The sequence below is a fragment of the Peromyscus maniculatus genome, chromosome 8 (genome assembly GCF_049852395.1).
Source record: "Peromyscus maniculatus bairdii isolate BWxNUB_F1_BW_parent chromosome 8, HU_Pman_BW_mat_3.1, whole genome shotgun sequence".
Lineage (NCBI taxonomy): Eukaryota > Metazoa > Chordata > Mammalia > Rodentia > Cricetidae > Peromyscus > Peromyscus maniculatus.
Genome location: NC_134859.1, coordinates 46,251,751 through 46,277,593, shown reverse-complemented (window position 1 = coordinate 46,277,593; position 25,843 = coordinate 46,251,751). Strand labels below are relative to the sequence as shown.

General features: G+C 45.4%; 1 long non-coding RNA gene across 2 annotated transcripts; it reads right to left on the bottom strand.

The window, feature by feature from the left end:
- Positions 1 to 4,642: 4,642 nt before the first annotated feature.
- LOC121831638 (uncharacterized) lies at positions 4,643 to 12,050 on the bottom strand. Of its 2 annotated transcripts, XR_013041678.1 has the most exons (3): positions 11,624 to 12,050; positions 9,491 to 10,472; positions 4,643 to 9,089 (listed from the first exon to the last, which is right to left on the bottom strand). It is a non-coding gene; the product is annotated as an uncharacterized LOC121831638 (long non-coding RNA). The 2 variants fall into 2 exon arrangements; XR_013041677.1 differs by lacking the exon at positions 11,624 to 12,050 and having other exon boundaries at positions 9,491 to 11,275.
- Positions 12,051 to 25,843: the final 13,793 nt, after the last annotated feature.

Sequence of the window (25,843 nt, the reverse complement as noted above, 5' to 3'; positions counted from 1 at the left end):
GAAATTTCTGTGATACTCTAGGCTATTTAAACTAGTGGTTTTTGTTAAAATACTTTCTAGTGGTTTCTTTGTATGTATTTTGTGCTTCTGAGCTAGAGATGTCGGTATTTATAAGCTATGTCTAAGGGGAAATGAGCAAAATTGAGGTTGGTTTTATTTCTGCTCTGTCTATTGTGAGGTATGGAAGCAGAGTGACTCAAAGAGATTAGACCAACTATATATGTTAGATCCTTATTCTCATTTTAAAATTAGCATAAGATTGACCTAACATTGAACACCCACCGGGTTCCAGGGTCTCTGCACTGTATCCACAAAATGATTCCCTGGCAGGATTTTTAAGTCTAAAGAGGCAGGTGAATGTCAGCAGGTTGTTAAAAGTCAGCGTAGCAGTGCCGGTGTGACAGCATTATAATTGGGCCTTTCTTCATCATTCCTGTAGGATATGATGAGCGTGAAAAGCAGGCGTCAGCCAAGTCCCGTGAAGCAGTGAAACAGGAAGCAGCCTTTTCTGCTTGGGTTCCAGTATGCATTCAGGCTTCCTGACGTGTAAATGGTTTACACTGCTGGAGCTTTTGCCTTGTTCTGTAGATACTTTATGAGAAGGGGGTCACACTGAACTGTAGAAAGTTACACACTTCATTGCTGCTGTTTTCAGGTTTTTGAGACAAGGTTTCACTTTGTAGTCCAGGCTTCAGTCTCCCAAAATTTGGGGATTACAGGCCCAGCCTCCACACCAGGCTTCTTTGCTGGTTCGTTTTAATATCAACAGTTAAGCAGCTGATGTAGCAACTGTGTCTCTAAAGGCATCGTGGAGCCTGCCTGACTCAGCACCTCAGTGGCTGTCTTGTCTCCCCCTGTACACTCTTCTCCAGCATGCTAGCTGGTCAAGCTGAGGTGAACTCGTTGAAATGCCCCAAGATGATTCTGTATCTTAAGGCTTTTGCATGAAGGAGATGTTGGTCACCATGAGGAAAGATGACCTGGAGGATGACTTAGATGGGTACTTCACATGGCAGGAGTTGGCACTGGTGAACAAGCAGGAGGCTTTGTTAAGCCTGGAAATTGCCTGGTTTCTTCCTCCAGTCCTGTATCCCTTGCCTTGGTCTTCATTCATCCTTGGGGATGCTTAGAGTGCATCTGGATTTTTCTTTAACATGATCTGAAGTGACTTGTTACTACATGCAACAGAAAGGCTCTTGATTAAAGTACTACCACAGCTCTCTAAATCATAATTACTGTGACATTTTGGAGCAGAATTTTTCTGTAATAAGCCTTCCTTAGTCATCTCATGTATACTGTCAAAATGGAATCCTAACCTCCTGGAACTAAGACACTCGATCCTTTTAGTGAGAAGGTACTCCGGCCTTAGAAAGGCCCCTGGCCTATTGCAGCATGGTCCCCATCAGAACCCATGTTTCCTTGGCCAGGGCCTCTTCATGTTTCCCCATACTCTGCCTGAGAATAAGCTTGACTCCGCACTCTTAGCTGTATACTAAGTCCAGAATTAGGAAGCGTTTCAACTAGTATGTGCCCAGTACACACTTGGAGTAGGAGTAGTGGCAACTCAAGATGTAGGTGTTGGGCACATCTACATACTAAGCCACACCTTTGACCTTCGGCTGAAGCCATAAAGAAGTAAACTGCTTGCTAAAACCCTTCAAGGCTAAATCTTGGGGGGGGTCATATCAATAGGTGTCCTACCCTCTGAGTCCTTTCCAGGTGGGCACTAAGGAACCCTTGCTTGGGCAGGGGCTGGAGTGGCTCAGAGTAGGAAGAATGGTGCTGTGCTCTGGACGGGGGAAGACCATAGAGGGCATTTAAGGTACTGGTGTGAGCGAAGGTTCCAAGGATGTCTGGTTAGGGAGGGCCTACCTGGGTACACAGGAAGATCAGTGTTCTTGCCTTGGCACTTTGTGCATGTATCCTTGGTTCATTGTAAAGTGGCCTAATCTGATACACTATAAAGATGCTGTAGAACTTGAACAGGATGCATTAAGCCCCTTGCCTAAAGGTGATACATTGATACCCAAGGAACCTGAAGCTTGGGTAGGAGGGTGCAAAGAAACCTTGGAGTTGGTTAAGCTATTTCCCAACGATGAATGAGAGGTGAGGATCTCATTCAACTGGCTTTTCTTCTGGTGTCAGGTTTCCAAGACCACTTTTGGAATGTGCCTTCAGGCTGGTCCCTAATAATGATCCCAAATCGACCTCTGCCTGAATCATAGTAAGAACCCATCCCCCAGTTGTGAAAGAGGCACTAGCCACCATGTGTGCTGGCACCTGTAATCCCAGAACACAGGAGGCTAAGGCCCGAAGGATCACAGATTTGAGGCCAGCTTTGTTTTGATAAGGCTCAGCAGTATACTGCCCTTGTCAAGTGACTCACAACCACCAGCTCCAGGGGGATCCCTCACATCTAGCCCTCATGGGTTTTTTTGTTTTTTTGTTTTTTTTTTTTTCGAGACAGGGTTTCTCTGTGTAGCTTTGAGCCTTTCCTGGGACTCACTTGGTAGCCCAGGCTGGCCTCGAACTCACAGAGATCCGCCTGCCTCTGCCTCCCGAGTGCTGGGATTAAAGGCATGTGCCACCACCGCCCGGCACATCTAGCCCTCATGTGCACCTACATTCACATGCACATATCCACATACAGATAGACATATGTACACATAATGTAAAATGAGAATAGTTTATAGCTAAAAGAAATGCCTGCTGGGGCTGGAGAGATGGCTCAGCAGTTAAGAGCACTGACTGCTCTTCCAGAGGATTCGGGTACAATTCCCAGCGCCACATGGCAGCTCACAATTGTCTGTAACTCCAAAATCTGGCACCCTCACACAGACATACATGCAGACAAAATACCAATGCAAATGAAATAAAAGTAAATAAATTATTTAAAAAAAAAAAAAGAAAGAAATGCCTGCCTGAGACCCTTCAGACTGCAGTAGCTCTAAGTGGTAGCCACTGAAGCTCAGCAAAGATACCCCGATTTGAGCAGCTTTTGTTCCTCCTAATGAACTACGAGTTTGGTGAGTGCTTACTCAGTAGATACTATTTATAGTTCAGTGAGAGAGGAGAAAATAAGATTAACTTCCCTGGAGCTCAGATTCTACTAAGAAGGAACCAGAAGTTGAAAGTTGCATCAAAAACATGCTGGCCTAGGGTGTTTCTCCCCACCCAACCCCCCCAGTGGTAGTAACCCATACTTAGTATATATGGGGCTCTAGGTTTCATCCCTAGCACCAATTAATAAAATACATACTAGTATTTTTTACTTCGGTGGCTTTTTGGATCAAGATTTAATTCCTTTACCACCTAGAACCCTATTGGGAGTCAACACTCTTCCATACCTTCCCAATTTCACCACTACATGAGGACCAGTCACTACACTACTCCATTTACTAGCCAAAGGGGTATATGTTTGGGCGCTTGAGCACGTGTTCAACAGGTTATAAACAGCCTTATGAACAGGACAGTGAACAGAGAGTGTAGGATTGGCCTTGACCTTAAGGTTCTTTGCAGAACTTTGGGACATGTTAATTCTTAGAATCTAGAAACATGAAGACTAATATAAGTGTATCACGTACACATGATGCAAAATCATGGACTTGGAGAAACCTAGCTGGGAATCGAACTACTCCATGAAGTGGTGGGCTTGGTGATACTTCTTTATTGATGGTAATAATAACTAGCGTAATTGACCACTTAGATATGCTAAGCATGGTCTGATCCTTATGGCAGTCTTATAAGGTAAGTACTTTTTTCTCTCTTACATTAATAAATGAAACTAAAGCTGGAAGGATAAAGGAGTCTCTAGGATCACACAGCTAGAGACAAACCAGGTAGCCCTCTTCCCCATTGCTGTGACAGAAGCCGGCACTCATCACTGACTAGTATAGCAGATGTCAAAGGTTAAAGAAGAACTGAAGCTGGGTGTGGTAGTACACATCTGTAACTCCAGCTCTTAAGAGATAGAAACAGGAAGATCTAGAGTTAAAGGTCATCCTCAGCTGTATAGCAAGGGCATCCTGGGCTGTAGAGCCCTTGTCTTAAGAAAAGGAAGGGAGGGACGGAAGGAAAAGGATTCCATCCACACCTTAAAGCACTGGGTTGTTTTGTTTTGTTTTTTATTGTCTTGAGGCAGTCTTAAGCACACAGGCTGGCTTCCAACTTCCTGTGTGGAAGAGGATGACTTGGAACTCCTTAATCTCCTGCCTCCCAAGACAGCACTGCAGGCATGTAAAAACACACATTTATGGAGTGCTGATAATCAAGCTCAGGGCTTTGGACATGTTAGGCAAGGCTGTCCCCATTCGAGCTGCATGCCCAGCCTGAGGAGCACTGTTCTTAAGCTTTAGTGTGCACCTGAATCCCCAGGAAGACTTGGTAGCGCATTGGCTGCCTTTTCTGACTAACCTTTCAGGTTTCTGATGTAGTAGGTCTGGGTGGGACCTGAGAGTTCTCATTCTCAGCAGATTGTCATTCCAGCTGCTGCTGCTAAGACTACAGTTTTGAGAATCTCTGCCTTAAAATCACCGCAGCTAGGGAAATAATTATTTTCATTCTGGTTTTTTGAAAGTAACATGCTACACAGAAATGTAATATAATTCCTACTCTTGACTCCCTGAGGAAGGCACCTATCATCTTTCGTTAGTGTTCAGATGTTTATCAAAGCCAAGAACATCCAAACATCACTCCTCGGTCTTTCTTTCCTGTTTGTCTCTCAGCTCCTTGATTCTGTCTGCCCTCTGAGATCTTGCCCATGCTTCCTGGCCTGTTCTCCTGTGCTGACTATCATTCCATAGACAGCTGGTGTCTCATTTTCCTTTTCCTCCTGCTCTTCATCCTCTTCTCCAGTTCTTTACCCTTGGGGCTATTCTGTTTCCCAGCTGTTCATCAGTTCCCTGGGCAGACGTCCCACAGCCTAGAAAACAAATATTGACAATTCAGTATATGTTTTGAAAGAGGGAGGAGCCTGTTGGGGATTTCTCTATCTTTTCACTTGTAAACTTCTAACCAGCTCAGTCATTCTCTAGAATCTGCCCATTCTGCACATCGCTCCTCTATTTGATTCCATTTTTCTCACAGTCCTGATGCGCTTAGACAATTCCCAGCTCCCCTTACTGAACCAGGACTTAGCATCAGCATGCTGAACATCCATGAACACCTTTTCCTGATTGGTGAGACATACACATTCAGGCCCTTGCTGCTTGGGAGGCTGCCCTCTCTGCGATCTGGCCAGCTCCAAGCTACTGCAGAATAGAGGGAATGTCTCTCTCCCCTTCCCCAAAAGAGTTTTTGATACCCTTCCCCAAAAGAGTTTTTGATACACCATTCCCAGCTTTCTTCACAGTTTCGTTTACATCTCAAGAAACATCACAGTCTATGACAGCCCAACAGTTTGGTCTCCACCTCTACCATGCTCCTGTAACTAAGCCTGCCATTTCCTGAAACTGTTCCGCCTCTGGTGACTGCATATTTTTAGCCCACACTGGCCTCTGCAAGGCAAGTTTTGTGTAGGTTCTAGGTTTTTCCTACAGGAATGAATTGGGAGGGGTGTTGTGTTTTTGTTTTTGTTTTGTTTTGTCTTGTTATTTGTAAAGGCAGGGTAGAGAGACTTATTCCAGGGAAACATCCCTTCGCTACTACAGGAGTACATTTTCAAACCAACCTTTCAAAGAGCTATTTCAAAAGCAATAAGCAAGTGGTTTTGTGATGAGGATTACAAATACCCTCAGGATAAGTCAAGGGTGAGGAGGAGAGTTCTGATTGACAGCTTGGTCCAGACTCCATGGAAGAGTGTCAGGCATGTATCTTTAAGGTGTTGTATCTCCGAATGACTTCGATGCAAGCCAAGGAGATCTACTTCAAGAAACTAGCTGCAAATAGGAAGACACTGGTGCATAAGATGCTTATGGAGTTTTGAAGAGAAATGTTATTTCATGTGAGAATGGGGGAAAGCAATATTTTGTATTATTGTATTATACATATTGTTATTTTAAAATAAGCATGTATAATTAAATAAATTAGATATTATAAATAGACATCTGACTGATTGCTATTCCTGAAAGTTTAAGTACTCAAATTAATACATTTAATTTTTTAAAAAGTTCCCAAATTGACCAAAGATTTTTATTTTAAGTTTTAACATTCATTTTCATTATAATACTGGATAAGTAGGCCAGGTGTGGTGGTGCACACCTTTAATCCCAGCACTTGGGAGGCAGAGGCAGGCTGGTCCACATAGTGAGTTCCAGGACACCTGGGATTACATAGTGAAACTCTGTCTGGAAATGCAACAGCAAAATACTGGGTAAGTTAATAAAGTAATAGCTACTAACATGAGGAAGGATGTTTGAAACTATGTTACTATTTTAGCATTAAGATTTCAGAGGTAGAGATAATTCTGGACTGTGTTTTCCTTAAAAAAAAAAAAAAAAAAAAAAAAAAAACAAGCTCTAGTAGACGCTAAATAATTCATTTTCAAAGTGTGATGTTATAGTTACAATGTATGACCTAGCTTATTATTTAAATGTATATCTTATAGGTATTCTGTTACTGTGATAGTATATTTTGCTGGGCTGGTTGTAGTTTGTGGTGGAACCACTAGGGTAAACAAGGAGCAGTGGAGGCAAGACCAAGCTCCTCCCCCTGCGTCAAGGCTGGGCTGGGCATCCTTCATGGGGAATAGGTTCAGAAAAGCCAGCTCATGCACCAGGGACAGGTCCTGATCCCACTGCTGGGGACCCCACAAACAGACTAAGCTACACAACTGTCATCTACATGCAGAGAGCCTAGGTCAGTCCCATGCAGCCTCCCTAGCTATCATACAGAGTCCGTGAGCTCCCATTAGCTCAATCAGCTGTCTCTATGGGTTTCCCCTTCATGATCTTGACCCCGCCTTGCTTGTACAGTCCCTCCTCCCTCTTGTCAACTGGACTCCAGGAGCTCAGCCCAGTGCTTGGCTGTGGCTCTCTGCATCTGCCTCCGTCAGTTACTGGATGAAGGCTCTCTGTTGACAATTAGGGTAGTCACCAATCTTATTACAGGAGAAGGCCAGTTCAGGCACCCTTTCCACTATTGCTAGGAGTCTTAGCCGAGGTAATCCTTGTGATTTCCTGGGAATTTCTCCCTAACCCCTAAATGACCCCTTCTATCAAGATATCTCTTTCATTGCTCTACCTCTCCGTCCCTCCCCCAACTGGGCCAAACTGATCCCTCATGTTCCCATCCGTCTATACCTCCCTCCCCCCAGTTTACATAGGAGATCTTCATCTCTTCCCTTCCCAGGGAAATCTATGCGTCACTCTTAGGGTCCTCCTTGTTACCTAGCTTCTCTGGGGCTGTCTTTTTTTTTTTTTTTTTTTTTTAATTCTCATAGCTACTGCCTTTAAAAAATAATGTATACAATTGAAAATGTTTTCCCATCGCCATGTGTGGTGTTGCTCACCTATAATCCCGACACTCAGGAGGCACAGATGATTAAAGATTTAAGACCAACCTGGGCTACCTAGAGGTCTTTGTCCAAAAAAAAGGAAATTCTCTTACTCGAGCCCAGCATTAATAGCACATCCTTTGTGGATTTTTAGCATCCCTCAGACCCTCCCTGGAGATCTATGAGGTTATGGCTTTTCATAGTACGATATCATGGATTGTTCTGTCTCAGCCCTCAAATGCATATTTTTCAACCTTTTGACAAACAGCAAGACCACATAGACCACACCACTTCTGCATGCTACAGCACTGCCCTGTGTCCAGGGAGAGGTTGTTTTGTTGTGTTGTGTTTCGGTGTGTGTGTGTGTGTGTGTGTGTGTGTGTGTGTGGTTTTAGTTTTTCAAGACAAGTTTCTCTCAAAACAGCCCTGGCTGTCTTGGAACTCACTCTGTAAACCAGGCTGGCCTCAGACTCACAGAGATCCGCCTGGCTCTGCTTCTCAAGTGCTGTGATTAAAGGCGTGCGCCACCCCTGCCCAGCCAGGGAGAGCTCTTGGTGATGGCCACTGTTTTCATAGAATCTACTTACATGGACAAGCCAGCTATTCAGACTTGGTATTTAAAAAACATGTTCTGGAAAACAAAGGGAAACCTGCCATATCAGGAGAAAACTACAGTGACATTATTTATTACCAAGGTGAAATTTTGAGTTTTCAAGTAAAAATAATCACTTTGGAAAACTAGTGTTCACCACAGTGAATTTGTTTTTTATAACTTGAGAGATTTTTGGTAAGATCTGGTTTACAAATGTGATTTTTAAATGTTGTGTAATAAAATTTGGAAGGTCTGAATAACCAGTGTACCAGAATCTTCAAAGTGCAAAGTAGATTTGGGTAGTGTGGAAAATATATTGGTTTGGCTCAGGGTCCCCCAGTAGATCTGGATAGAGTGTGATAGGAGCTTTCCTTTGGTTCAGGGTCCCCCAGTAGATCTGGGTAGTCTGCAAATTATGTTAGTTACGTTCAGGGTTCCCCAGTAGATTAGTGCATAGAAAGTGTTATGAATTATTGCTTGGGGGAACCCTGAGGGTACCTCACGAATGCAGGGCTAGGCAGATGCTGCATCCATGTGGAGAGTTTATTATAACAGAGAGATGAAGAGAAAGATAGGAGAGAGAGAGAGAGAGAGAGAGAGAGAGAGAGAGAGAGAGAGAGAGAGAGAGAGAGTGAGTATGCGCCTCATGGGAGGAAAAAGCAGAAGTGAGAGAGAAAAAGGGGAGGAGTTTTTCCTTAGAATGAGGCTTCTACGTCAGGACACAGGGCAGCACCAAGGGGGTGGGATTTCAAGGGGCGGATCAGAAGATTAACATTCCTCCATTTTGATTACTATAAAAAGAGGTGAGTTATGGAAGCAAGTGGGGGAACAAGGGCGCTGAATTCTCGAGGCTACTTCAAGCTGACGAGGGGTGAAGTAGGGAGCGGGGAACCGGGAGTCACACACAGTGGAAGATCTCAGAGACATTCCATGAGGGAGCCAAGGAGACAGGTTGCAGCAGTGGTGGTCCGGGAGCTTGGGGGAATGGGAAATGGCATGCCAAATCAGGAGTAGAGAAGCCATGGCATCTGCTGTTTCTCTGGAGGTGAGGTGGGAACAATGAATCTGCAAAATATGCTTGAAAAATAGGTGGGGTCAGAAATGGGCTCTGGAGATGTTAGTTTTCATCAGAACAGGTTCCTTGACGCAGTAGCAAAACTTTTCCCAGGAGCCTGTAGGTGTCTGTAAGACAGCTGGAATGGATTTACATCGTGGCAAAAGGGTTAAAAATCCATTTAAGGACTCTTAAGAACTCTTTGTCTATCCGTGTATCATTTATCAGTATTAAAACTTTGAACCTCTGGAGTTATATCTGAAACCAGTCTATCCTGTACCATGAAGTCTGCGAATGAGGCATAGCTGTCTGTAATTATATATGCCCCAAGGCAGCAGTTGTTCAGCTGATAGGCCCAGAAGATCTGACAGATTTTTTTCTGTCGAGTAGAGATTTGAGGAGACTGACCCACCTTGGCTTTGCAGTATGGGGCAATCCGTCCTCCATTGTTCCACTTATTCACAGTCTGGACAGGATCTCAGCTTCTCACTGCATGGCCGGCCTTGCCATAAGCTTCCAAGTGGAAGTTCTTCTGTGGCCATCCATCTTCTTGAAGGAAATAAAGGATGCTGCCAGGAGCTGACATGTCTCTTTATCATAAAAAGGCTTTTATATTAAATGCCATATTCTCAGATCTCTACAGGTGTTTGAGGACTAGGGGAACAAAATCTGTTAGACATATAACTTTGAGAGCATACATATGACTTAAATCTGAATATACAAGTTTTCCAGTTAGTTACAGCTTAATGAAATTAGCAAGGACAGGGAGGTTCACATTCTTAAGCCTGAATAGACCTTGAGTAAGGAGAGACATTCTTTAAGCTGTTGGCAGTTATATCTGAATCTATTACCATTTTTAAGGACCTGTAGCTGTAGTTCTGATCTTTGAGTACAGCCAGATTACAATCCTGAATGACTCATATAGAAATAATCATTTCTTAAGCTGTCTGCTGAGAAGGAAAAAAAAAAAAGAGTGACAGGGAAAGATCCCAAGGCCGAATGAGAACAGGAGAAAGGGGGCTTGTGAGTCAGGGTGCAGCCCAGCTCTGAGACAAGGACCCTCTTGGTGGACTCCATGCTGGGGTTTCCATCCCTAACCTAGCCCTCCAGCCTGTCCTGGGAACAGGGAGCACAGGATGACACATTCTCCATAGTTGCTCCAAGCTGAAACGGCACAGGTGGTCAGGAGGACTCTGACTAGTTAAAGGTAAGGGGAACTCAGGCATGTGGTCATCTGACCCGGTTGTAGAGGCAGGGAACAATTACAATTGGCTGGGCTGGGGTCCACATCACAAGGATAAGAGTCTCTGCTGACATCCGTAGCAGGGAAAGCGCTGCAGGTTGTGGTCCACAACTGCTGCTTCAGTGTTTCTGACAGCCTGCTGAGATATAGACTGGAGATGAGATTTAAAATTTATTAATTTATTTGGAGCCTTTTGGCCCATGGTCTTAGTAAATTGAGAAGAGCAGGAGTCCCAAGACCAGGAGAGAGAAAATTACCATCGTTAGGAATAGACAAGTGAGGAAAAAAATAAAGTTTTAGATAAATTAGTATTATCAATCAACACTGAAATCTGAATCATGGAAAAGCAGGTAATGAGTAGCCAAGGAAAATTTAAAATCCTGAGCTTGTGCCCCAAAAGTGTATCAGAATTAATGTTTAAATCTGAAATTTAATATCTTAATACAATGATACTGCCTGTGTGTGGTAACACGGATGCCCCAGAGGGGAGCGCATATGTCTCTGGGCCCTGCCCACACAAGCAGCTGTGGAGGAATGAACAGCAGGCTTCAACTGAACTTCCACTGCACCCAGAAGGCTGGAGCCTGAGAGGCAGCTGGGGAAATCCAGGCCAAGGCCGGAGGACTTTTCCTCAGCCTGCAAAACAACGATGAAACAAGGTGGGAGGCGATTCCCTAACCTCCCTCCATACTGACTAAGCCCATGCTGCCCTCAGTAAAGAAGACAGGGAGGTAACATGGCCTGCCTGTTTTAACATTAGCCAAGATGGCGGCTAGACCATGTGGTTGCCCTTATTTAATGGTGCCTTGATCATGTGATTGCCCTTATTTAAGATGGCAACACCTGATCATATGATCGCCCCTATCAAATATGGCGCCTGACCACATGTTCATGTGGGGCTTTGTTTCCCAAAATAAACTGAGCAGATAAGGAAGAGATAAACTGAAGCTTTTAAAAGTCAGGCCATGCCGGGCGGTGGTGGCGCACGCCTTTAATCCCAGCACTCGGGAGGCAGAGGCAGGCGGATCTCTGTGAGTTCGAGGCCAGCCTGGGCTACCAAGTGAGTCCCAGGAAAGGCGCAAAGCTACACAGAGAAACCCTGTCTCGAAAAATAAAAAAAAAAAAAAAAAGTCAGGCCAGGCGGTGGTGGCACACACCCTTAATCCCAGCATCTGGAGGCAGAGTTGGGCGGATCCCACAGGGGAACAAACCCAAGCCATGGGTCGTCAGCAGTGGGGGTGGGGTGGGGGGAGGGTACAGGAGCATTTTTCCACAAGGAGGTAGAAGGTCCATCAGACTGACCTCAGGCATCCCAGAGGGTCATCAAGGGCCAACGATAATGGCACAATATAGCCAATGGACCTTTGTCACAAAGGCTATGGTCGTGGAATTGAGAGGGCACAGGCCGTCTCCATATGCCGTCGCATAGGGATGGGGCCAAAGGGGCATGAGCCCGAAAGACACGTGAAACCAGCAAGTGACACAAGACAAATCTGACCTCCAGCGTCCCGGAGAATCTGCAAGGACTAATGAACGGCGCAATGGACTGTCATCACAAAGGCTATAGGCTGCGGAATACAGTGGGCACAGGCCATCTCCATATGCCCAAAAGACATGTAGTACCACCGAGCTAAACAAGACGAGTCCTCACTTGTGGGGAAAATGGCCGGAAGTGGAGGGAGGAATCTTGCCGATCCGGTGGGGTGAAGAGTCCCCAAGAGGTGCTCCAGCCTGAAAAATGGAAAAATGGCGGGTGGTACTGTTGTGCCCAGATCGTGACCCCCAGAGAGACCACCAAAGACGAGCATGCCGGAATGCAAAAGCAAGGTTTAATTCTGGATATCCAAAAGCAATACAAGCCTAGGCAGGGACTTCGTCCAATACATCCAACGCAGTGGAGGCTGGAGGAAGCCCCCACCTGTCTGCAAGCTCAGTTTTTAAAGGGAAAAGTCACAAGGTTACATCATTTAGGGGTGCTAGTACAGGTACAATTCTGATTGGCTCGCTTCTAGGGACTTCTAGAAATTACTTCTAAGGGAGTGGTTGCCCGCCACCATTTCTCATTGGCTGCCCTCAGGTGGGGGCATTTCTGTGGTCAGTTACCCTGGAAACCAGGAAGAGGACATTCCATAGTCGGGCGGGCAGGCATTACCTCGTGACTATCTTGTACAGGATCCCAGAGCTCCTCAGACTGCTGGCAGGCAGGAGAAAGCGGTAGGATTGCCCAGCGACATTGGGTGTCAGTGTTATGAAAAATTGCATAGGGGGCCCCCAAGGGTATCCCATGCGTGCAGGGAAACATGCTGGGCAGATGCAGCAGCGGGATGGGCAGATGCACGCCATGCATGGCGGTGGCGGCAATGGCCGGTAGTAATTCACAACCCAGACGCTGCATCCACATGGAGAGATAATTGTAATAGATGAAGAGAAAGACAGGAAAGAGGAGGAGAAGAGAGTTCCAGGGTGCACACCTCATGGGAGGAAAAAGCACAAGAGAGAGGAAGGAGAGTAGATTTTCCTTAGAAGAAGGCTTTTACATCAGGACGCAGGGCGACAGGCACCAAGGGGGTGGGATTTCAAGGGGCGGATCAGAATATTAACAAAGTATATTAGTTTAGTTCAAGCCCCTCCCCCCCCAGTAGACCTGGGTAGACTGAAAATTGCGTTAGTTGGGTTCAGGGTTCCCCAGTAGATTAGGGTAGTATGTGGAAAGTGTATTGGTTTAGTTTCAAGTCCTGCCTTGTTAAATAATGTTAAGAAGTCATTACTAGACAAATTACAGTGCATTATCAAAGAATAGTCACGATATTTGAGAGGAAATTATGAAAAAGGAGTAGAAAAAAAGGAATGAGTCTGATGTGGAATACCTATTATCCTCACTTGAGATGAGGAGCAGGAGGATCCAGAGTTCAAGGTCATCCTCAGCTATATATTGAATTTGTAGATAGCCCTGCCCTGTGTGAGGCTCCAGTATAATATACATACACACACATACACACACACACACAGAGAGAGAGAGAGAGACAGAGACAGAGACAGAGACAGAGACAGAGACAGAGAAACAAGAAATGCATTTCTAAAATTTAAAAAGATGTGTAGAGAAAGACTGTTGCTCCAAGTCAGCAAGCCCTTGAAGTTGAACATGTGTTAAGCAAGAGTGAGCTGGTCAGAAATAGGATAGAGAATAAAAATAAGGAAGAATAAAAAAAAGAAGTGCTCTTGAAGGGATCATAACTTCTCAAGAATTTTGCATCTTTTAAAAGTGGAATGAGACCAACTGGGAAAGTGTAGGTTAAGGTTTTGTTTGCTGTGGCACAGGTAACGCCTCCCGTGTTGCCGCGGTCAGCAGAAAACGTTTGCTCTGATTACTGTTTACTCTGGAAGCTTTGCTTCCTCTGTAGCCTTGTGGGCCTGAGGGTATGTACTCATCTGTTATAAGCATTTGACAATGTTCACTCACTTGACGAGTTTTAGGATTTTACTTCCTTCTTAATTTTTGCTGAAAGGAGACAAATCACTAGGTAGCCCTAATTGGCACCTCAAAGTCCTAGCTGTCCCAATTCGGCCTTCCAAGTGCTGAAATTACAGGTGTGTGCCAGCAGGCCTGACAGTATCGAGGACAGAACAAAACAGGGAAGTCTCTCTCTTCAAGGAGCTTATTCTCTATTGAAGGTAGCAGACCATAAACAAGAGAAGGATTACAATAGATGGTGCATTTGATCTTAACCCAGAAGCCAAGAAGCAACAGAATGAAGAAATGGATGTAAGCTAGTGTAAGGACTAAGGACAAAGCTAAATCTGGGCCTGGAGATGGAAAATATAAAGGGGGGGAGATGACTTTAGAACAGGTGACCAGGGCTAGCAAGTTGACATCTGCATCAAGGTGAACCTTGGAAGAAGTAACAGCGTGCTCTTTCCAAACAGGACATCTCGGGTCAAGGAATGGTGTGTGCAAAGGCCTCCAGACAGGAGCCTACTTGTAGCTCAGGGTCGGAGCCAAGTGGACCAAAGGGAAAGTGACTGGAGACATCACAGAGGAAATGGGCCAGATACTGTAGGGCCACAGCTCTGATTTCTCCCCTGAGTCCAATGAGAAGGCGCTGTAGGTTTTTTTTTGTTGTTGTTTTAAGCATTATAATCTAGGTTACTTGGAGGGAGGCTTTAAAAAAGCAATTGTAGGTTCAAAGCAAAACAGCAGAAAATTCAGAGAACTGGAGCTGGAGGGTAGATCGGCAGCAGGGCACTGGCTGGCTTATGCGGTTGCCTTAGATCCAATCTCCAGCACTGGAAAGGGCACAGAGGATTCTTGTCTAGTGGCTGCCCCTGCCCCAGGTAGTCTTCTCAGCTTCTGAATACACCATATACACACAGAATGCTATATTGGTTGTGCCCCGTGAAGCTGATAGTATACCTAGTCATCTGAACTCCGCAATCTGTGGATGCTGACAAAGGCCAGTCGTTCTCCCCACCCCCCCCCATGAATAGATAACTGGGAACTCCCCCACCCGGCTCCCGCCTCATGAATAGATAACTGGGTTTTTCAAGCACCTCTTCTGGTTTACCTTTCCAGCAGTTGAATGTTCACTCATGAGTCAATAAATTGACCCTCTAGAGCATGCCTGTGTGTCACCACCTCTGTGTCCTGCTATGACCTGCTCTTGCTGGAGCAGACAGTAGAGCCACCATCCTCTCCCAGTGCCCCTCCACCCCGTGTTTGTAGGACTGCCACAGCAGAGTTCAAATTGGTTCCTGTCTCTGTCTCTTTGTCTCTGGTGCTGGGGATAGAACCCAGGGCCTTGCCCAAGCTAGGCGGGTGTCCTGCCGCAGAACTGCCCTCCAGTCCCTCCCACTTCCTTCAGTGCTGGGATGGCCCACTGGCTTTTAGCGCTTGTTGCCAGTAGGTTTGGCTATTTCCTTGGTGGAAGGCTGGCCACACCCTGTGCTGCTTCCTGGAGAAGTGAGGATGTCTGTGTGGCTGACCGGCAAGGTTGGGAGCAGGTCCCCAAGAGGCAGAAGAGGCTTCTTTGTACCCTGTGGTGAAGACAGAACACTTACTTCCTCCTGAGCTGGGTGAGGATGCTGGATCAGCAGTTCTTACCACAGTGGGGAGAAAGGGAAATGGGTTTCTCCATGTTGGCAGTTATACACTAAGTAAGTCCCGACTAGCCATTGTGTCTGCACTAGGAGAGATGCTTTGGGAATAAGAAAATAAGATTATGGCTGACTTGGTAACACACACCTTGGATCCCAGTACTCCAGAGGTAGAGGCAGGGGGATCTCTGTAAGTTCAAGGCCAACCTGGTCTACATATGAAGTTCTAGGCCAGAGTCAAGTCAAGTTCTAGGCCAGAGTCAAGGCTATATAGTGAGACCCTGCTGAGAGAGAGAGAGAGAGAGAGAGAGAGAGAGAGAGAGAGAGAGAGAGAGAGAGAGAGAGGGAGAGAGAGAGAGAGAGAGAGAGAGGAGAGAGAGAGAGAGAGAGAGAGAGAGAGAGAGAGAGAGAGAGAGAGAGAGGGAGAGAGAGAGAGGGAGAGAGAGAGAGAGAGAGAGAGAGGAGAGAGAGAGAGAGAGAGAGAGAGAGAGAGAGAGAGAGAGAGAGAGAGAGAGAGAGAAAAGAAAATATGAGCCGGGCGGTGGTGGTGCACACACCTTTAATCCTTTAATCCCAGCACTCGGGAGCCAGGTGGATCTCTGTGAGTTCGAGACCAGCCTGGTCTACAGAGCGAGTTCCAGGACAGGTTCCAAAGCTACACAGAGAAACCCTGTCTCGGGAAAAAAAAAAAAAAAAAGGAAAGAAAATACGATTACTCAACAGCCTTCCCTTGAAATAAAACAAAGTTCAAGCCTCTGTGTGGGAGTGTGTTTGTTCTTGAGTTTACTTTTGATTTGGTTTTTGAGACAAGTGTCTCCTAGTCCACGCTGGCCTCAAACTTATTTTGCTTTAGCCCCCAAGTTCTGGAGTGACAGGTGTGCCCCACCAGACCAGCATCATCCTGTTAAAAAAAAAAAACAAAAAACAAAAAAAAACGTGTTATGAGGACTTCTAGATCCTATCACCAAGTATTTCTCAGGTCATCAGACTTTTCTCTCTGCTGGCAGTAGCCTCCTCATTATCTATTTCTACAGGTGGCAGAGAGGCCCAGAGAGGAAAGGGGAAGCCAAAAGTCCTGAGAATTCACAGTCAACCTTGGCTACGTCACGAATTTGAGGCCAGCCTGGGCTATATAGGGAGACTGGTCTCAGGCTTGGGAGGACCTACATGAATGTAAAATGAAATGTCTAGCAAGTCGGAGTGGCCAGCTTAACAGCTGTCCTTGCCATTAGAGATGATACTCTGTGAAAGTGGCAGGCAGGTGACAGAAAAGACAGGGCAGTGCTTTGTCATGCAGAAGTGCTCTGCGTGGACTTCCCTTTGTCAACATGATGTTCAAAAACATGCACTTAGGGGCTGGAGAGATGCCTCAGGGGTTAAGAGCACTGGCTGCTCTTCCAGAGGCCTTGGGTTCAGTTCCCAGCACCCACATGACGGCTCACAGCTGTCTAACTCCAGTTCCAGGGAATCTGACACCCTCACATAGAGGTGAACGCAGGCAAAACACCTATGCCTATAAACAAACAAAAACATATACGTTAGGGCTGAGATCTTCCTCAACTTAGTCATTGTTGCTGCTGCACAAAGGAAACTTAGGAAAAACTGGAGTCGGTGTTTTCTCCTGGCTTGCTTGTGAAGCACATCGTGGTGACCACCGAGTTCAGTCCATCCAGGTTCCTACCAAGGGGCCAGGAGTTTCACCAACCACTTCTTTTACGCCTTTATCTCAGATATTGACACAGTAAAAAGGCAGTTTGTCTGTACTGCTATGAAAGCATATTTGACTTCACAGCACCCCTGGCATCATCCAGATTCCTCAGAATCCCCAAGTTGAGAACCATCATGCTAGCCAAGTGTGGTGGTGATTATATTTGAAGCATTTCTGGACTCAGTCAAATGACTTAAGAAAAAGGGAAAGTTGAGTTGATCTACCAGCTTACTAATTTGTGTGTGTGTGCACACGCCTGTGTGTAAGTGTGTTTTGCATGTATGTGTGTGTTGTATATATGTATGTATGTATGTATATGGTGTGGGATGTGTGTGTATGTTTGTGTGGTATGTGTGTGGTGTGTATATGTGTGTGTGGTGGATGTTTGTGTGTGTATAGGTGGTATGTGTGTATGTGGTGTGTGTGTGTGTGTGTGTGTGTGTGTGTGTGTGTGTGTATGTGTGTGTGATGCTGGGGATGTAATCTAGGGCTTCACACATCCTAGACAAAAGCTCAAGCACTAAGCTTCAGTCTCAGGCCAACCTAAGCTTCTGGGAAGGGTTAATAACTGACTTCTTAATGCTGCTTGTTAAATCTGAGTATGCAAATTTTACACATTACCTTTTTTTAGCACTTTAATTTTATGATCGTGCCCGGTGGTGGTGGCACATACCTTTAATCCCAGCACTCTGGAGGCAGAGGCAGGTGCATCTCTGTGAGTTCAAGGCCAGCCTGGTCTACAGTGTGAGTTCCAGGACAGCCAGGGCTACACAGATAAACCCATCTTAAAAACAACAACAAAAACAAATAACAAACATTTAATGTGAAATAATAGACATGGCATGGTAATGGTGGAAAATTACAGCCTGCTCTAGAAATCTTCCAGTTGGCATCATAGCCTCAGAGATGTGCTGTCCAGACTCCCCTGAGATGAAGGAGCTGCTACACTCTGGGGCTGCAGCCATCAGCTCTCAGGACCTCAGCCTCAGGCAGCAGCTGCACCCACCCTTCCATTAGGAGATGTGTTGTGGGATGTTTGTACTCTGTGTGAAGACATTGCTGTGGCTGGTTTAATAAGGAGCTTTACGGCCAGTACCTCGACAAGAGATATAGGTGGGACTTCCAGGCCGAGAGAGAGAAGTAGGAGATGAATCTAGGAAGAGGCCAGGAAGATTGAAAACGAGTTGGACACACAGAATGGGAGAGAATTAAAAGCCATGTGGTAAAATGTAGATTAATAAAAATATGGGTTAATTTAAGTTATAAGAGCTAGTGGGAAGCCGGGCAGTGGTGGCACTCGCCTTTAATCCCAGCACTTGGGAGGCAGAGCCAGGTGGATCTCTGTGAGTTCGAGGCCAGCCCGGTCTACAGAGCAAGATCCAGGACAGGTACCAAAACAACACAGAGAAACTCTGTCTTGAAAAAATCAAATAAATAAATAAATAAATAAATAAATAAATAAATACATCTCCATGTCATTATTTAGGAGCTGGCTGGCGGGGACAGAAGAAGACTCATTACAGAGATGGACTCGGTGCTGGACAACTGATTTCTTTTTGTTTTGTTTTGTTTTTTAAGACAGGGTTTCTCTGTGTAGCTCTGGCTGTCCTGGAACTCACTATGCAGACCAGGCTGACCTGAAACTCTGAGTTTGGCCCATTTCTGCCTTCCAGTGCCAGGATTGAAGGTGAGCACTACCACACCCAGCTGGCTCCTGATTTTTCACTTCAGAACTTTCTGCTAGGGAGGCTCTCATTTGGTCAAGGTTATAATATATTTGACCTCAGTTGGTTTCTGTTTCTACCCTCATCCATTGGTGGTAAGCCCTCCAGGTCAGAGAACCGAACCTGTAGGGGTTCAGTGTTGGGGTTCAGCCCCGACCTATCAAAGGGTCCTTTGAAGCGGGGAGTGAAGAATTGAGAAATGCTAGATAGACATATAGATGAAGAAAAAAGAGAAACACAGGAGAGCTTCAGGAGGGCCCAGGGTTAATACCCAGCAGCCTCAAGTTTATTTCTAATGGGCTTTTTATACACTAGCAAGGGGAGAGGCAAAAGACCTCCCTCTTTCAAGATCAAAGTACAACCAAGTGTAGACCCTTCAAAACACTTGGTAACCACACCCCATGGCAAAGCATCTTGTGGTTAGACCTTGAAGTATAAGACACCCGGTAACCATGCCTTTGCACCCTGTTACACAGCCTTGGAGAGTGATATAAACTCTGAGTCTCTGACCTTGAGTCAAACCACAAGTTGGAATCTTTGTGGGCTCCCACATGAGCCTTGGATACTGTTTGATCATTTCAGTAGATCTTTGTTTAGAGAAAGCACAGATCTAGATATTTATGCTAAGGATTGATCCTAGGGTGTTATGCATGCTAAGCAAGTGCTCCTACACCTGAGTTATTTATCATATGTATCAGTGTTTTCCCTGCCTGTTACTTGCATGTATGCACATGTACTACATGAATGCCTGATGCCCACAGAGGTTAAAAAGAAAAGGCACCGGATCCCCTAGAACTAGAGTTAGAGAAGATTGCGAGCCACCATGTGGGTGCTGGGAACCAAACTCAGTTCCTCTGCAAGAGCAAGAAGTGCTCTTAACCACTGAGCCCCTTTTTATTATTTTTTTTTAAGACAAGGTTTCACTCAATCTTTCAGGCTAGTCTTCTGACGTTCCTAGTATCACCACATTGTGCCACTAGACCTAAACAAAGATTTTACAGATTTTGATGGTATATGTCTTATTTTTTTTAAAGTTCTAACAAATCAATTATGACTAAAAATGCTTTACCCCTTTTAAACTAAATAACAGCATGCTTAATTTTTTTTAAAATTTGAAATGTTTCTATTTTTCTTTCTTTCTCTTCCTACAAATAGTATTTATTTTAACGAAACTGGTACAATGTCCCTAAACCAAAATTTACAAATAAAATTAAAAGATACAGTATTGTATTATAGACACTTCTGCATGAATACCTTTTCTGTTTTTTTGAGATAGGGTTTCTCTGTGTAGCCCTGGCTATCCTGGGACTCGATCTGTAGACCAGGTTGGCCTCCAACTCACCTGCCTCTGTCTCCCAGGTGGTGGGATTAAAGGTATGTGCCACCACCAACTTATAACTTTTCAAACTGATAAAGTTAGAACTTCCCTGGCATCTTCTAAGGTGGGTACATATCTGTGTCTGTGTGTGGGTATGTACATGTGAGTACAGTGCCTCAAAAGCTGAGAAGAGGGTGTCAGATACCCAGGAACTGGAGTTGTAAGCTGCCTGATGTAGATGCTTGGTTCCAACCTCAGGCCCTCTGCAAGAGCAGTATGTGTTCTTAACTGTCAAACCCAGCCCCTTGACAAGACTTAACTTTAAAATGCCTTCTTGCCCTCTGGACCTCCACTTCAGGCCGGGGCATTTCAAAATCCTCATCAGAGAAGTTTGTTTGCAGTAGATGATGAACACAGAACCCACAACTGGCCTAGATAAAGAGAGTAAGAGACTTTGGAATGTTCCACCCAGAACGGAACATATACATCTCACCCCACCACCAAAGAATCAGGGATCATTGCAGAAGAGGGCATGAAAAGAATGTAAGAGCCAGAGAGGGTGGGTGACTATAAGGACACAGTGTCTTCTGACACAGCAGGGCAGCTGCATGAATGACGTGTGACAGCATGCACAAGACCTGTGTGTTCCCAAGCAAGACCAAATCCCAGCATGGAGAGGGGCGTTAGGCGCAAAGTCCTGCTTCTAGCAGAGGAGGAATTGGTGACTGACAGCTGCTGATTGGGTGTGAAGGGAGGTGAAGAAGGGTGGATCTGGGAGAGTTGGGGGAGGGATTGCTGTGGGCCGCAGGAATATATCATAAGAACTCAGCTGGTTATGGCAAAGTCACTACCTGGAGGAATCAGGGAATTCCTCCAGAGAAAGCCAAATCCCAAGGAGTTTTTGGTGTTACTTGGCTTGTTATATATCAGCTGTCTTCTGTTATGAAAATGTGTGCCTTCATAGTTTTTCCAATTGACTTTCCCCTAAGAAGGACTAACAGTGTGGACTGATCACCTCTGGACATACACATTCCAGGTATTTGGAGAACAGCCTCAGGAAAGGCTTTCTCTGGAATCAGATTATCTATCTCCCTTGGCCACTTTCAAGGACTACAGGAAACACCACCCAGGTGGGCGCCCATTGTTAGTCCCAGGTGGACTAACAATGGTAACAGCCCACATGCAAGTCTCCTGACTTACAGTAAATTCCACAAGGGGACACCGCCTAGGAGAGGTGGACATTAAGTAATAGCTTTACACAATTTAGCTCGGACCCTCCCTTTATAGACCGGGACTTCCAGGGCATAGTGAAGAGAAGAGAAAAGAGAATGGAAGAACTAGATGGATAAGAACTTGAGAAGAACAAACTGAGATGGGGAAGAACTAGATTGAAGGGCTAGAAGAGAGGACAAGAGGAACGAGATGGAAGATGAGAAAGAGCCAGATGGGGAAGAACAAGATGAGGAAGAGCCAGATGAGAGAGAAGGAGACGGGAGAGGAGCTGATAGGAGAAAGAACTAGATAGATGAGAACCTAGAAGGGACAGAACTAGATGAAAGAATTAAGATAGAACATAGAGGGGATCGCAGACAAGTGTAGAGAGAAATCAGGCTAAAGATGACCTATATATGAGAGCAGAATATAAGCTTGTAACTGTCACAGAATAATAAAGTATATGGACTAAGGAGTTTTGTGTACATAGATTCATTTCTTCCCATTAAAGATTAATTATCAGCTGGTTGTAGATTCTTCCCGGACCCTGGGAGGGGACTATTGAGGGGCTGGACTCCCATAGTCCCCGATAAGGGATCTAATCAAAACATACTGAACTAAAGTCTCAAAAGCTAACAATAATATAGAAAATCAAACATTTTCTCTTCAGTGAAGCTACCTTTGGAGTTAGCCATTTGTCTCAGTCATTACTGGCATCATGATGTTAAGCTCTTTGGGGTCAGACATTCAGGTTTTAAAAGTAGCTTCAATTTGAGAGAAGTTTGTTTTTCCATGGTTTGTTTCTATGGCATCTCCCATCTCCCACTGTTGCGGTAACGCCCGCGTTACCGCTAACCGTTCACCATGTCTGAGCGAAGGGCTGCGGATTAAAAAACAGAGACAAAAGACAGCGAGTCATTCATACGATTAATGCCGTTTATTGAAAGAGGGGAGAAACCTTAAATACGTACAGGCTTACAGCACAAATGGAGGAACCCCCGGAGGGCAGAAGTTCGCTGTCAATGGTCTACATTCCAGACTCAATGTTCTTGCATCTAAGTAGTTAACGCCCAAAATGCAGGATACACAACAAGGAACTTCCCTCAAGCATTCAGAAGGGTGGATACCGGCAGGGAATCCGAATAGGGAGGACATCTGATCAAGGTCAAGCAAGCAAGGCCGCAGCCACTCCCAGTCAGGGGCCAGGGCCCACAGCGCCCACATCCCACCTCCCACCTTAAGCCAAGGAGTTAAGCAGTTGTACTAGAACTCCAGGGCCTAGTAGAAGATCACTGTGAACACACTCCAGTGGATCCTCCTGGTCACCACGAAGCTGAAAACATACAATCTTGAGAAGACTGCCTCTCTGTGCACACTTGTGATTTTTCAAAGGAGTAGGAAGTGTGGAGAAGACTGTGGTCTGACCGCCAAACAGCAGCTCAGTGAAAACAGCAGGAAACGAATACTCAGCGCTGAAATTCAGATGACCAGATGTGTAGAGTGCCAGTGTCGAGTTCCATTTTGAATACCACATTACAAATAAACTATTTTTAAAAGCAAAAACACAATTAAGCAGAAGGGGGAAATTATCTGAACAGTTGAACGACACCCCCATACATATTAGTTCCTGATAAATTTCAATCATCTCTTTTTCCTCTATCCCCAGTTCATTTAAAGTATCACCAGCAAATCTCTGACCTTCAGAGAAACCCAAGTGAGTGAACTGGAACCCTCTGTCTTTAACAGTAGGGCTTGGGGTTTCTGGAGGTGTGTGGTCATTTCCTGTCCTGTTCACTCAATGACCTGAATGTAATGTAAGCCCCTTCTTTCTTGTCTCCACGCCTTTGATGGAAGGGTTTTCCCTCCTAGACAGACATGTTGAAAGGGGCTTCATGTAGGGGTTTCTGCACAGCAGAGGTCTCAAGCGAGCAATCTCTCACTCTGGGGCTTGCAAATCCATCTCTCATTTTCTTTTATGTATCATTAAAAATGATTATTGTTTAGAAAATTTGATATTTCAAATAGTTTACTTGGGAAACATGCTCTTTTAAATGTATCTCAGTGATTTTTGTTTGCAAATATTCTTTATTTAAACCATTATGAAAACATTGCCTGTCTTGCAAAAGAGATACTTTTTTGAGCTAACAAATATGGCAATGGTAAAAATAAGCCATTGTATTGTGAGATGAAATACTCAAATTACTGTTTTATTTATTTGTTTATGTTTTTGTTTTTTAAGACCTCATGAAGTATGAAGCTTTGCTTCCACACCCCTCCCCCAGAATGCTCTGCCTCATTAAGAAACAGTAGAGCCGGACGCCTATGGACTGGAACCTCGAAACCAGGAGCCAAACATAAGCCTCCGCCCTTTTAAGTTGGTAGTTGGGTCTTGTCACAGTGATGACTGGCTAACGCCCGGAGTCTGGAGGGTCTTCGCCAGGACTTTTTGTGGGTTGTGAATTGTATCCTACGACAAAAACAGAGACAAAGATGTGTGTACACCAGGCATTCGGCCAGCCAGTGTGTCCTCATCTGGACCTCGAGGTGAGCGGCTGGAGTGGAGTGGCGGGTGCTACTCCTGGGGAGTTTGGAGGCCACAGGAAGTGCCTCAGCACACAGCACCGAAGCTGGCTGCTTCCGGGTACAGGGCAGGTTCTGTGTGCCCTGCGATCCCGCTGCAGTCACACACTGTGGGGGCTGCTGCCAGCCCCACTCCAGCCCTGTCGTCTCCACTCTGTTCTAGTTTCTTTTCCTGTGGTGGAAATACCCTGACAGAAGCACTCTGTGATGGGGTTAACTGTCAACTCGGTAGAATCTAGAATCACCTGGGAGATGGGCTGCGGGGCACACCTTTGAGGCCCTGATGTGGGAAGACTGAAAAGGAACAGAATCGTTCCCTGGACTTGGGAGCCTGCACTGAGTAAAAGGAGAAAGCGAGCTGAGCACATGCATTCGGGGCTTTCTAATGTGGATGCAATGTGTGACGGAATGGCTCCCTCGGGCTCCCTCTGCGGTGACTTCCCTGCCAGGATATACTGTAGCCCGGAACTGGGAGCTCTGGAAAGCCTTTCTCACATTGCGTCTTCAGTCAGGAAGCAGAGAGTGATGACTGCGTGTGCCCGGCTGCCTCCCTCCTGCCCGTTTGAGAGTAGGTCTCCCTGCTTCAGTGAACCCAATCACGATATGTCGTAGAATATTATTTTAGGGTGTGTTACTTTTGTTTGTGTTGCATTTGTTTAACTCTGTGAAGCTGTGTTACTGTGCCTGTCTAAAACACCTGATGGTCTAATAAAGAGCTGAACGGACAATAGCGAGGTGGGAGAAAGGATAGGCAGGGCTGGCAGCCAGAGAGAAAAAAATAGGAAGAGAAATCTGGGAGGAAGAAGTAGAAGTAGTCGGAGAAGGAGAAGGATTTCAGGGGCCAGTCACCCAACTACACAGCAAGCCACAGAGTAAGATTCACAGAAGTAAGAGAACAGGAAAAGCCCAGAGGCAAAAGGTAGATGGGATAAGTTAAGGAAAGCTGGCAAAAAAAAAAAAAAAAAAAAAAAAAAAAAAAAAAAAAAAGCCAGACTAAGGCCGGGCATTCATAGTTAAGAATAAGCTTCCATGTGTGATTTATTTGGGAGCTGGGTGGTGGGACCCCAAAAGAGCGAAGAGTAAACCAACCAACAACAACGATACTCCCAGGCCTGCCCAGAGGCTGATCTAACCTAAAAGCTCCTTCTAGGCATGCCTAGAGGCTTGTCTGTCTCATAAGTGATGTGTCCTGTCAGGCTGACAAGCGGTACTATCACACCCACTGCTTTCCTGCACCCAGACACCTTACACGCACCTGCTTCTACCAAGATTGTAGTTAGCGACCTCTCCAGGCATTTGTATTTGTTGGGAAACCGCCCTTGGTGGATCTAGCTACATGAAACTAAAACATTTGGGGTCAGTTTACTTGAAAACTACCTGAGGAATGGTTGGAGAAGAGGCAAAATCCTGAAGGCCGTGGTCTGTGTTGAGGGAGTACCAAATAAAGTGGGCTTTGATACTTTACTTTTAAACAATCTTTAAATAGTAATTTGTATGTGCTTGATAATATTCCAAATAGTTCATACTTTGAGCTCATTCCTAATATGTGTATGTTGTGTCGTGTGTGTGTGTGTGTGTGTGTGTGTGTGTGTGTGTGTGTGTGTGTGTGTTGGGGGGGTGGTGCCTGCAGAGGCTAAAAAGGAACAGCTGATCCCCTGGAACTGAAGACACAGGCAGTTGTGAGTCACCTGCTGTGGGTGCTGGGAACTGAACTTGGGTCCTCTTGCAAAAGCCTTACATTCTCTTACCTGCTGAGTGGTCTCTCCAGCTCCCATTATTTAATTTTCTAGACAGTCCAGGGAAATAGTAGCTGTCCTTGTCCCCAAATCATTGATGAGGACACTGTAGATTGGAAAGTTGAGGAACTTGTACAAGGTCCCATAGCGTCT